This window comes from Scatophagus argus, chromosome 14, assembly GCF_020382885.2.
Source record: "Scatophagus argus isolate fScaArg1 chromosome 14, fScaArg1.pri, whole genome shotgun sequence".
In the NCBI taxonomy this organism is placed as follows: Eukaryota; Metazoa; Chordata; class Actinopteri; family Scatophagidae; genus Scatophagus; species Scatophagus argus.
Genome location: NC_058506.1, coordinates 12,381,204 through 12,395,450, shown reverse-complemented (window position 1 = coordinate 12,395,450; position 14,247 = coordinate 12,381,204). Strand labels below are relative to the sequence as shown.

At 40.9% G+C, this 14,247-nt stretch overlaps 1 protein-coding gene across 2 annotated transcripts in view; it reads left to right on the top strand.

The window, feature by feature from the left end:
- LOC124070511 (rho guanine nucleotide exchange factor TIAM1-like) overlaps window positions 1-14,247 on the top strand; it is a 66,012-nt gene that overhangs the window by 2,021 nt on the left and 49,744 nt on the right. The window contains exon 1 of one of the 2 annotated variants that reach the window (XM_046410469.1): window positions 11,228-11,468. The exons of the other annotated variant lie outside the window; for it this stretch is intronic. The gene's annotated coding sequence lies outside the window, so the exon portion shown is untranslated. Of the gene's footprint in view, window positions 1-11,227; window positions 11,469-14,247 lie in introns of those variants that run through there. 2 annotated transcript variants of the gene reach the window in all.

Here is a 14,247-nt window from a genome sequence, read left to right as displayed (position 1 = left end):
CGCTGCATGGAGGAAGACAGTTAGGCAGACATGATTGGATATTTGGCAACTGAGTACCTTGCCAGATGCTGACCTTGTGTGACATTCCAGACATGTTTCTGTGTCTAACTCCTGAATGGTCAATGGCAGAAATATCATGTATGCTGATCACAAACAAGTTAGGACATAGTATCCTATGTGAACATCAGCTCTCTTGCATGTTTCAAGATACATAATTTATATGTGTTGCATATGAGCAAACTACATTCGTGTATTTGGTCTTTTTATAGCAATTTTCAAACAGATTTCACAGAATATTATGCTTGTAATCTTTGTAAATGCAAGATTACTACTATGCAGTATATTTTCGATATGATATACATCATGTCATGAGAAAAGCTATGAATTCATTACTTTTGCCTAAGACACAGGCACATAGCACATTTTATCACTTAAATGATTCTTACAGATTGTTAACAGAAATGGTGAGGTCACAAAGGATGTCTTTGTTGCATTGCTCCCTCTCTCCTCTTCCCAAACCTCTTCCTTCTGTGTCATGCAATTGTTTTTCTTGCAGACAGACACTGGATTCCATTATTTAAATTTGTACCCCATTGAAACGAAAGAGAGTTACAGTAAAAGGAAGTGGTGGTGGACAAGCTGAAAAACCAGTTGGTCAAATTGCTGTCATCTTAAATCGTAGGGAGGACAAGGAGTAGGAAAGGGTGTGTCCCACTCTATAGATCCTGTCTAGGAGTCTGGTGACTGAACCAGGAGGACTGACCAGTCTTTACTCATACCAACAACAAGTATATTTGCACATATTTTTATCTGTGAGGTGACCTCTGTAAGTATACCATTCAGGTTTCATGTTTTGTGGTTATTTTCTTTCTTGAGGTCTGATCCAGTGCACTCATGTGCGTGTGTTTGTGAATTTTCAATTTAAGACTCTCATATGTATGTGTGAGATGTGCTGCTCAGGTGTGAAGTGTTCTGCGGTTCCCAGCAGAACAAGGACCACTACACCCCCTCTCTTGTCAGTAGGAGCATAGTGAAAGGAGAAAAACAGGAGAACAGGAAGAAGGACAGAATGAAAGAGGGTCACTGAATCTCCTGTTCGTCTCATAGACAACAGAAGTACAACATTGTGCATGGCCACACTAGCAGGAATATTAATACTTTCATTTACAGTGTCCTCTCTATTATTCTTCAATTCACTTTTCTGATTTCTTTCTTTTTCTTCTGCTCTTCTTTCGTTCTCTTTTCTGTCCATTACAGATAATGGAGAGCGTCTGTGTTCTGACCCCCACACTCTCTGAGATGAAGGAGGAAATTACAGTGCTAATATGCGCATATTCTACATTCTTTTGAATTGCCCATCCCAAAATTATACACTTCACCCTACAATTTGCTTAATTATTCATATCCCTGTGAAAAGATTTTGGAAAAGTAATATGTTCAGAGAATCTGACCTAGAGGACACCAGAGCTGAATCTAATGGCTATTTTCTCATATAATCTGTTGGTCTGTAAAATCGAAGGTACACAAGTTGATATGGTCACAATCAGCAAACCTTCAAAGCTTGAAGCAGATTTTTTTTTGTTTTTTTGTTTTTTTGTTTTTGTCATTGTTGCTCACAATTAATATGCAGTCTGCCAACTGAATTTTTCGAAATGTAACCTGGTCTATGACCAGATGGTGGCCCATATGGCTTAAGTGCTATTTAACTTTAAAGTTTACAAAGTTTTATCTGAGGATAATTAATCTAAGCTGACTTTCATAGACAAAGGCACCCCAGTTTGGATAGAACACAAAAATCAGTTTGTTTCAGAATAAACTGACTAAACACAGAATGGACAATGTATTTAAGTTTGGTCCCTGAACTCCTCTTTGTTCTCCCACACATGTTGGTGACCATCATGGTCCTACATGTATGTCAGAGCGTGTGGGTGAGAATGTGCTCTTACCGGTGTTTAATATTATCCTATTAATTACTTGTGGTGCCTCCAGTGTTGTTAGTCCTGGACAGCAATTAACCTGTTTAATTGTGGTGGTCTTGCTGGAGGAGGTGATGACAACGACACCTACAATAACAGAGAAAAGGTAATACTGAGAGTGATTATTCTGCCACGAGCACAACTCTGAGCCTCACAGGAATCTTTAATCTACTCCAAGAATGAATCCAACTGTTTTTTTTATATGTGTATATATATTTACAGCTCTTGTAATATCACCATTTTCTGATTTATAATCACTATAATTGAATTTGTCATCCAGGATTGTTTTCACAGTTACAATGTCGCAATTGCATCCAAACAAAAAATTTAAATGTCGTTCAACCTTTAGTTCTTGGTATAACTGCACCACAGTGATGCACAGTGAGGGCAAAAGAGTGATGAGTGTATGTGACATATTGACTGTATGAGTGTAGTCCTATGAAGAAAATCCCCCAAAGTCCAAACTGCTTAATTTACAGATTTTTGGTTAAAATTGAAATTGGGATAACATAAGTGTGAAATCAGCCCTGTGGATACAGAGGTCACTGGTGTTTCTGCACGATTTTTATTCAGCTTTGAACCTTCAATCACGTATTGATGCCCTGTACCATGATCAATAGCTGCTCATTAACAGTGTCCATGAAGACACTTTCATGTTTCAGTTTCTCATGTCTGTTGAAAACAACAATAAGGCGCGAGGTCATCAGGAGAGAAGCTTGTCAGTCATCCAGAAAACCTACCTGAATGCAGGTGCCATTATCTGAAGAGGAGCAAACAGTTTGTGTTCAATGAGAGCTTCTCTTCTGCTTCACCTCGCTCAACTAAAGGTCACCTCCATACTTCAAATATGACCCAGAGTCATGGGTGTGTGTGTGTGTGTTTCCTTTGTACTGACGATGTTGCATGATTAAGACATATGACCAGTGTTCTCCATTCAATCCACTAACTGAAAATCAATTCACTAATTCATTATCAAATAGGCTGTTCAAAAGCCATAATAACAGATATAGCTAATAGGACAAAAGCATACAATGCTGCTCATATGAAAACCTATAATATCACATAATGAAGCAATAGATTATTACTTGAACATGTCATCAACAAAGCGGTGGACAAAATCATCATTCTCTGACACAAAAACATTGGGGAACAGGGTACTTTCCAGAAATCAGGCAGATAGTGGAAGATGTTTGTTTACCAAATGGTGACTTATTCAGTATCAAATAGTTAATCTAGACGATAACGTATCTTGTCTGCTTATTTAAAATGTCAAATGGCCATGTACACTCTGTCCTGGGGCCTTGTGGGGTTCACTGACGTAAAACCATTCAGTAGCTTGGCAGCATCTCACAGCCCCACCACAAAACCCTTCCCATATCTGCCTGCTGTTGTCTGCCTCTTTATGGCTTGTTTGTTGCTTCTATTGACTTGAGCTTGCCAGCTAACATAGCATAAACCTACCAGAGCACCAGTGTGTTAGCAGGGTAACACCAGACCTAATCTGCCACAGATATGAGAAAACAGCAACACACAGCAGCCTTTTTTTGCTAATGTACACAGAAAGCTTGAGAATCAGAGGGTGTAGTGGGCTGTCTTTGACTGCACATGCTTGTGTATGAATGACTGTGTGTGTGTATGTGTGTAAACGCGTCTCGTCTCGGTCTCCGTGCATCTCTCTCAGTGGGTGGTAACTGTTAAACTCTTCCATTTGGTGGGATTACTCCTGCAGTCAGTCCTGTGGGAGCAGCCTTCAGCCCATCATCTTTCAGAGGAACACTATACCTTCTGATGCTTTAATCCCATCTTCTCTCTCCTTCCCTTCTTTTCCCACCCTCAACCTCTTAACCTCCCCCCTTTTCGTTTTTTTTTCCTTCTTTGTGCTGGCGCTGTCAACTTTCAGCTGAAGTGGCTGAAACTCAGTAGACACAGCAGCGGCTGTGTTAAAACCTGTGATGGCTGACGAGTTCAATACCAGGATGCTGCTGTGATGTATTCTTATGGGAAGAAACTGTCAGCTTTGGGTTACTAAGGTGTTATTCGAAACTGTTACATTTTAAACTGATATAAAAAACCCCCCTCAAAACTCAAACTCTTTTTCAAGCCTTCCTTATTTGTCACAAGTGGGTGTGACGATAACGTGAATCTTATTATTTCACGTTTGAAAATATTTATAAAAATATGAAATCATTTTTAAAGGAGCTGAGCTTCATTATATAAATCAATATGAATCAGTTTTTATCTTTTTTTATTCATACTGATCATTTATTCACTGTTTTAAAATGCTATCTTTCACTGTGTCCAGTTCTTTATGTAGAAATGTCACTGAATGGAATTAGGTGATGTAAATTTGAGATGGCTGTGTGTTACAGGCAGCGAATGATGTAACGAGACAAGCACAACTGGCGGACAAGAAAAGGTCTAATTCTGTCTGTGCCGCTTGACCTGGAAACAACCCATGTACAAAGATTACTTAAATGAGCAGGAAGTGCATGAGAATACATGTGTGCGTTTTGTGTGTATGAGGTGGAAGAAGTTACAGAGTGACAAAAAGAACATTTTCAATCCAAATAAGAATCTACAGCCAAACTAGCAGCAGTGTGAAGTTGTACTTTGGCATTGAGTTAATTGCTAACATCAACATGCTAGCAGCACAATTGTGGAATGGCCCTGTGGATGACAGTCACTTTGGTCCAGAATGAAGATCTCAGCAGCTATTGGATGGATTTTCATTAAATTCAGTGCAGATGTTTGTGGTCCCCATGAGATGAATCCTGCTGACTTTGATAATCCTCCGACTTTCCTTCTAGTGCTACCATAATGTTCACATTTGTGATTTTGAGTCAAATGTCTCAACATCCTGAATGTAAGCTGATGCAGGGAGTCAAATCCCTGCCCAGTCAGTCAAGATCATCAAATCTTATATGCTTCTAATTATAATAGTGTTAACTTCTTTTTTACAACTTGTACTTGTTATATAGTGATGCATAATTTGGTGGTCCAAACAGATATTTAAAGGCATTTATTGAGCTGGCATGTGGGAAATTAAAAATAGCGTCTTACTGATCTAATATGAATAGAAAGTCAGTGCATTTGTGCACTGTGTTGGTGCATATGGCAGTGACAGTGGACCCCTCGTAGTGTAAGACTGTAATCTGTGTTTGTAGTGTAGCCAAGATTTCTACTACTGCTGAAGAGCCTGTACTTGGTGGTGTCTTTGTCTTTGGCTTCTTACGCATGATATCAGGGCTTAAGGCTAGCAGTTTTCCAGGATGCCATGTCAGAATCCATTTTCATCCTTGTCCAATAGTCTCCGATGAGCAGAAAAATCTTTTGATGTGTGTGGCTCTGCCTCGTCAGGGATTGAGTGTGCTTTAATAACCAAAGAGCAGAATGGTGTGTGTGTGTGTGTGTGTGTGTGTGTGTGTGCTTTTGTGTCTCCAGAGAGGCTTGGTTACTGGGCTGTGTGAGTAATGAAATGGACTGTGCAGTTTTGCACTCATGAGTTTGTGACAAGGTCAGCATGCATCCCTGTGCACTCTTCTCCTTTGGATGATTCCCTCAAATCATATGCTGTCCTCCACTCACACAGAAACACATCTTTTAGTCCTTCTTGCATCCCTTCCTTGTTAATTTCTAACTAAAGAGACGTATAAACTGTTCCCACCCGTCCCATGTGATCATAGCCCAGATAAACATCTTTCAATACAGAACTCTAATTAATGCTGCTCCCTGTTTACATTGATGGGGATTATGATTGGGAGATTTGATACTGTAGATTTACTCCACTGATTTGGAGAATACCAGCATGTATGGAGGACAGATAAGTCTTTAGATCTGATGCTTAGTCTTCCTGATTTGCTGCGATGCTGGTTAGGCTTGTCAACACATGGCTCTTTGCTAGTGCATATTCCTTATTCACTATCTTCTCCTTCGCCGTTATTGGGTGTTTAAAGAGATATTTTTTCTTCACCTTTGTTACACATAATTATTTCCATTCTGGAAGTAAAGACATTTTAACAAGTTAACATAGAATTGACTGCAGTGCTTAGTCAAAGTCCTCAGCGAGCTGTAGGGTAAAGGGCTCTGCTGATGCCTGTGAGATGTTTGAAGTATTATTTTTTTCTTGCATGTGGCTTGTTTATTGCCTATTTTGGTTTTAATCTCAACCCACTCTGGGCATTGTCTTAAACCCAGCTGATTCTGCAATTAGGTAGCGGTGACGGCAGCACTGCTTCGTGGATTCATGTTTCTGTTTATCTCAGCCTAAGAAAAATACACATACTGTACATGAGTTTGTAGTATTAAATGTGTAGTGTTGGTAGGGAAAGAATTTCTAGTGTGTGTGTGTGTTGTGTGAGGGACTGTCTGCATCTTCAGTGTGCTATCTGATTACTGGCTGAACATTGTTGCTGATGTGTTTGCCTGCTTATGTGTTTCAGTAAGTGCCTTATTAGTATGGACTGAAGTAGCTGCATTAACATCAGGATTATGGATAAGTGTAGCTGACAGTAATACAGCTCATTAATTTACAAAGGGGGTGGGAGATTTACATACTGATTCAAGCAATCATATCAAAACTGGATATTGATGCCATGTGTTATCTAGCGTGTGCTGGACTATATCTTGGTCGTTACAAGTCGCTTCCTGAAGACTCCGCTGGTTGCCCCGGCAACTGCTCAGAGGCGAGACACCTGGTACATAATTTCCTAAATAATGGCAATTTGTAATTTTTACACTTTGGTTTTGGTATGAATACAATAAATGACATACAGTGCATTGATTAGTGAGACTCAGACTTGATGGTAGGTGGTTTTTCTTACCCTTTGATAGAGCCACACAAGCTGTTTCCCCCTTTTTCCAGTCCATGTGCTAAGTTGAGGTAGCTGGCTGCTGGCTGTAGCTTCACATTTAAGGCACAGTCATGAGAGAGGGGTAAGTCAGTCAAGCCCATTTTGTCTTGTCTTACGGTAAACTACCATTTGTCTGGTGTCAAACAATTTAAACAGAGAGAGTGTAAGTTCTGCTCTTTTCTCTGGATTATATCTTGTGCTGTCAAGTTTTGTGGAGAACACTTTATTATTGGCAAAATGTTCATCCAGTTAAATTAAAAAAACCCCACAGAGGTTTGTAACAATAGAACTGTTTGGTAAAAGTAGATGTGAATTATCTGTAGATTGTCAATGTTAGATCAGGCACTTCCTCTCTAATTTCAAGACTCAGATACGCTCAGATATCCTCACTGTGACCATCTGATTTCACTTCTCCGTGACAATGCATAATCTGTGGTGATCAAACAGTACAGCTCAGAATCAGACACTTTTATGATATAAATGAGCAACTCAGGTTTTATTCTTCAGGGCTGACGGTCATGTTTCTCCGTACTGTTTGAGCACATTAAACCACGTGAGTGCAGCAGTGCTTTAGGAGCAGTGCTGAAAGAATGACCAGAATAAACAGTACAGTATACAATGTTCCTGCTTGATAACTGCGGGTAATGAACTAATCCTCCCCAACATGCATATTAATTGGACTCATAGCTGTGGGCTGATGTTGCGCACATGTTTGCTGTATGACCTTCCAGTCTGAAGACAAGAATATGCTGGCTGATAAGCAAATGATAACATGGGCTCTACTGCTCACTTCCTCTGTTTTTGTCCATCTTCTCCAAGGGTCCATTAGGCTCACCAGCCAAAGGGAACGTCTTATATTGGCTTAGACAAGCCACTGACACTTTGAAGTGAAGATCAAGCACTGACTCAAGTACTACAGCCCTGTGTGCATGTATGCTTTCTATATGTATGAGTCCATGTATGATCTGTTACACTTGATAATTGAAATAGTGAAGTCTCCCCTGTCGCTCCCAACCCAAGCTGTCCATCACGACGTTACATCTGATGCATGTCATCGTCTCTTTGTGTCAATCAGGAAAGAATGCGGTCTAACACCTGATGCCCGCTTTTTCTTATTCTCCAGGTCGGGGTTCTGTCCGTCACTTCTGTCAGTCACGTCTGTCAGTCACATCTGTCATCACCATTAATGAGCGCAGTTGTGTCTGACTATATACCTACACCTATAATTTATTTTTCTGTGCGCCCCCGTCTGTCTGTACGTGTACATTCAGCACACACTTTTTGTGCACACATGCATAAACAGTGTCCCATGCTAATAGAATCTAAAATAGCGCTAGACAGGGCTAAGCTGATATGACCCTAAGCAATGGAACAAGCAACTGTTAGCTACTGTGACTCTAAGAGAAAGGTAACAGGCCAGAAGGGATGTACTATTGTGGCCCAGTGGAACATACATTATTCATTAGTTGTATTCGCATGGCTGGTGATAATGATTTTATCATATCTGGCAAGGTGGGTGGTTGGGTGGGGGAAACTGACATCCTGAATGTGTATACCAGTATGTGCATTTTTTTTTGTCCATTTGCCAATACAGTATGTTCATGCATTTCAATATGATATGTTTAGCGAGAGAGATGGCAGGAGGTATGGAATGGGAAACCGATCTCATCCCTTCAGGTTTTAACTGATATCATCCCCCCACCCCCACCCACACTCACATACACACACACATTGTGATTGGGTCTGATAAGGATTGAAAGTCCATTGTGCTGAAAGGCCGGCTCAGGTGTGTGGGAAGACAGGAGACAAAAGAGACAAAACCAGCTACACTTACAGCACTGCAACCAGATAGTCTGTTTACTCAACAAAAAGCATGACTGGTGAACAGCCTTTGATATTCATTTACTCCTCGCTGTCCTAACTGATGGCTGCATAGAAAACAAACAGTGACGGTTTTACAAAAGCAACCTCCGCCATCCTGATGTTTCTTCAGCCCTCCTCTCTGCTTGTATAACATCCTCCACCTGCTGTTGTTATTACCTCCTCTGTGTTCTGCTTGTGCCAACATGCCATCACAACAGTTGCTCTGGGTTGTCCTTAAACTGCTAAACAATTACTCCCCACTCCTTCCATAATTGCATTACAGAACAATAACGCTATGTTTGGATAGTAGTGTGGGAACTGGTTGTCTAAGTCGCCGTTCATCCTCTTGGATTGGCTATTTCCTGTTTCATCCAGCTCCTGGCAGGACGCGACCTTCTCTGGCTACTTTGTTAGATAACACAGAAAGACACAAACAGGGAGACAGACGAAAAGGAAGGGGATAGACTGGGAAGAGAATGAGATGGGGTGACATTCAGACAGACAGAATAGGTATGCACATACACATGCTTTACACAGAAGAATCGTAATAGGCGAGAAACAGTACAGTGGGATTGTCTGAGTTAGGTGCTGAAATGTCATCATATGCCTGGGGGTAAAAAGCTGCCAGTGTGTGTGTGCTGTGCGTACACCCGTGCGCGCTTCAGTTAGCGACTTTGTGCTGTGCTGTGACTGTCTCCCCTGTGGAGGCTGTGTCAAGGCCTTTGTTGAGCAGATCTGTTACCTTCCCCTGCCCTTTGTCCTGACGTGTTTGCATCCATAAAAGTTAAATACTCCCAAACACAGCTTGCTTTAGGAGTTCCACAGCGCAGCAGACAGAGATAATACGATAATAGGAAGTCATCAGCCTATTATGTAATCGGCCCTGTTTCTCTCATCTCTCAAAATCCGGCGTCCTAAAGCCAAACATTTTGTTAAATGATTTTGATGATCCTGAAAGAGAGTCTTGTTCGAACATACAGAACAGAAATTATGTCCAGATAGAAATAAAATCATTTATTATTGGAATGTATTTTATGTAAGTATTACCCCCGATTTGTGTATTTATACACTGATATACACTGTGTTTTTTTTTCTTTTTAGCTGAGTAAATCCCAAATGAGAATTTATCCACACTTTCTGTCTTCTGATAGAGACATTAATGTGCACAAGCTATACAGGGCTGCTTCAAAGGCCCACACACTCTTCTGTGATCATCCATCCATCCATTTTCTATACCGCTTATCCGTCAGGGTCGCGGGGTTCTGTGATCATATTAAATTAAATTAGACAAATAAGTAAATTTTACCCTATGGTGTACATGTGTATCATATATTGCTGAGTTTCCAACCCACCAGTAACAAAAAGGAAAATACTTGGAGGTTTCATTTACCAAAACATGGTGAGGAAAGTCTCAAATGTGAATTCTTGCGACTGCAGAAGTGAATGTATATTTTGTTTTTACACTTCCAAATTGTGTTGAACTTTACATTGTTTGTATTTACGTTTGTCACATGAACCTGTGTTTGCTTGTACTGATGACAGCGACAAATAGCTAAAAACAATAATGACAACAGAAAGCTGTGAATTTACCCATATTTTGGCACATTTTGGAAATCACTGAATTTAGGAATGGACAGTGAAATAGTTGATTGTGCTTTAGGAGTCTTTCTGAGTCATTTTATTAATGGAGGTATCAGTACTTTTTTCTTTTGTGCCATAAAATTTGATAACTGTTGGAATCCAGTGAAACTGTTGTCAATCCAGGCTGGGTGAGAGAGTGGCCTGCAAACTTTTCAGAGCCAAGCTTCAAGTCTACAGGTTGTGATTTCTTGATACTCAAAAGATGAGAAAATAGTAAAAGTAGCAAAAACTACTACTTGAGGGTTTATTCTTTTTGTTCAAAGCCTTTATTGCAAAAAAGCCTGATGGGTTTAAAGATAGTGAAGGAAAGATGGGTGGAAAAAAGAGCAAAGCAACGGTATAAAAGGAGCTTCAGCTGCTCTCATGGAAGGTTTCCAAGGAATGAGATTCTTGCTCACTGTGCACCTTTCTCACCTTCACTTGGTTTATGCCACATCTCTATTTTGATAGTGTTACATTTTTTAAGATGACATTTCCTACCTACTTACTTTATAGAGTGTCAATTTGAATCATGTATGAGCTTTCAAATAAACAAACCCATATTTACTGCATCAGTCTATCGTATTTTACTCGCGGGCGAGTGTTTTTTGCATCTGTATTGCATGCCCATGCTTGTCTGCTCTGTCTGTGAGTCTTTGTTTTTCTGTAGAACTTGAGGCCAGAGAGCCAGCAATTAAAAGGAGGACTGGGACATCTAAAGGCTTAGAGGCACAGACCCAGCACACATGCTGGCAGTCAATTGGCAAGCCGGGGGAGGTGAAATTGGAGAGAGAGAGAGAGAGAGAGAGAAATGAGAGGGAAAGAGGAGGAGGGCAGGGTAAGAACATACAGGAGAGAAGGGGAGAACCGGAGAAAAGAGGGCGGGCTCAGACTCAGGCAGCAGCACACACACCCTCTTCCTCAGCCTTCAGTCTAGTCTAGGCGTGCAAGAGGGAGCATGTGTGAGTATGTGTGTGTGTGTGTGTGTGTGAGAGAGAGTCGAACGTTTCAGCGGAGTCCGGGAGAGGCGTCTCTCACTGATGTCAAGGATTCCCCTGTTTGCTGCGGGAGAGGAGGACACGTGCTGACTGTGTTTTAACCACCACAGGGAATTAACTGTTCAGACACACACAGGAAACACTGGGCGCTTCAGTTAAAGGTAAAGGGAAAACATTTCTTGTTTTGAGGATGTTTTGGGAGCTTTGTGAGTGACAGAGAGTGAGAGAGACAGAGAGAGAAAGGGGAGGGGATAGAGTTGCTTCAGTGTTTTAAGGTACTTGGCTTCATTTTGTGCATGCTTAGGTCATTTGTGAACTATACAGATGAATGTTAATGTTTGTTTGAGAAAGACAAAGGAGGTGAAGTTACATTAAGGAGTCCAAATTTGTGCATGTGACTTCTTCTAAGAGGACAAGCTTTTTTTGTTGTACATGGTCCATATAGGTGTGTGTGTGTGTGTTAATATCTGTCTCTGTATACTGGTGTGTTTGGGAAGATGACATGCTTCCTTACACAGTGTGTCTCTGTGTGTGAGTGTGACTTCTATCCTTTGCTAAGACAGTATGCTACTGTTTAGTGTGGTGGCTCTTTTCTCTTGATGGGTCTCCCTCTTTCTCTCTCTCTCTCTCTCACACACACACACACACACATACACATGTACACTGACCCACGTAAGATGGCTATTTGAACAAAATGTGTAGATGGCTTTGTTTCTTGTTGTTCTTTTGTGTTAATATGTATGTACATGATACATTTGTGTGTGTGTGTGTGTGTGTGTGTGTTTGCACTGATGAAGGGAGTTTATCAATCATTAATGTTCACTCTGGGACATTACCTAGTTTCCTTCTTGAGTCAATGTGGTGATAACAAAATACCTAAAGGCCCTCTGGACTGGCACCACCTGACCCGCCACTGAACAAACTGCCCAGCTCAAAGGACAAACACAGTAATGCATGATGTAGCAGTGTGTGTATTTGATCGTGTCCTTTTCCCTAAGAAGCACAGGAGAGATTAAATTAATGGAGATTAAGTGAAATATCAGAAACATAAGAGGCACTGAGAACAATTCTGACTTATCAAAAAAGCTTGTTAAAGGGCTGAGCACTTTCAAAACACACAGGTCAGACATCAAAGTTTCTGGTTATGCCTTCAATGGTTTAAAATGCAAAACAAAGAGAGGCCGATTTGGATCTGATAAAGACATTAGCTTACTTTATGTCTGTGTGTGTGGTGTGTGGAAACATTAAGAGAGGACCGGAGAGGAGAAACAGCTACAGAACAAAGTAGAGGAAGACTAGACAGACAAAGAGGGAGACCTACTGTACGTGGTACTGAAAGTCTTGAGGGAACAAGCATTTAGCAGTGTGGTACTGAAGACTTGGCAGACAGCAACAGTACAACAAGACAGGATAAGACTGGGAATGTTTGTAAGAGAGGGGATAAGGGACAAGTTGTAAGTTAAAGGAGGTAGGAGAACAAAAGCAGCAGAGTCTGCAAATGTGCACTTTTACCTCCTGCTGAATACTTCAGACGTATTTACCATCTGTCACTGAAACGCGTGTGTGCGTTAGCGGAGATGTTAGGTCTCAGCTGTGCAGAAGGTCATCTTTAGGCACCCAGAGAGAATTATGAGGGGTCAAAGGGCATTGAGTCTCTGCTGTCTTTCCTCCTCCCTCACTATTTAATGCTTCTTGAAGGAAAAAAAACTGCCTTTGTAGGTATTTATTTTGGTCCACTGAGAAAAGTCTGTGCATATGAAATGAGTTATTCACTCATTCATAGACTTTATGATCAACAAGACAAGATATTTGAGTGTAAATGCACCCGCTAAACATTGCTGCAGTTTTTGACAAGGTGTCAAAATGCCCATAATTTGGTAAATGGCTGCTTTTACTTAGCACTGTTTTCCAAAGTGCTTTACGATTGGCCTCTCATTTTCTGAGAGCAGTCAAGGGTCTGGCCTAACCATCAGGAGCAACTTGGGGTTCAGTGTCTTGCCCAAGGACACTTTGACACATGGACAGACACTTGGACAGGAGGAGCTGGGAATCAAACATTCAAATCCTGTGATAAGCGAACGACAGTAGCTTTATTAAACCATCTGAAAATTCAACTCAGTGCCAAAATGCTAGTATGTAGTATTTCTTTAAGACTATTTCCACTCAAATCTTTCACAAAGCCCCGACAGTGTGGTCATCATAAAAAACTCGCCTTATTACCAAGATATAAAATGATAGTGTTAGTGTTCGTTTGGATTTTGAGAAGAACTAGTCCTATTTCTCTCTCTCTCCCTCTCTCTCTCTCCCTCTCTCTCTCTCTCTCCCTCTCTCCCTCTCTCTCTCTCCCTCTCTCTCTCTCTCTCCCTCTCTCTCTCTCTCTCTCTCCCTCTCTCCCTTGTTATCTATCTTTTCTTCATGTTATCTTTCTTGCTACATTTATTGCTTCAGTTGCTGTCATGAGGAAGTTGAATATTGGCAGAGTGTTTTGAGGAAGTGATCCATGAAAGGATTTATAGCGGCAGATAAAAAAAAAAAAAAACTAATGTGTGCGTGTGTGCTTTTTTTTTTTTTTTTTGCTGTTTTCCTAAATTGACAAAGACTTTTGCGAAAGCCGGGGGCTGTAAGAAGTGGGGAAAGCCATTATCTCATACACTGTTACACACTGCTCATTCAGGTTTATGTCTTTTACTACGTGTGTGTGTTCCGGACAAATAAGAGTGTGTGTATACATCCACACAGCCATGTGCTTCATCTGTGTACAGTAAGCCAATATAGTGTGTGAGTGTGAAGGGGGGGGGCGGGTGCAGATGGGCTCTGTTAAGTGAGCCCCTGTGGGTGTATGAGTGTTTGTAATTTGTGTGTCTCTGTGTGTGTGTGTGTGTGTGTATACATACTGACCCAGATTGATACACTACTCTCAAGTCAGCTCAGCTATAGGGC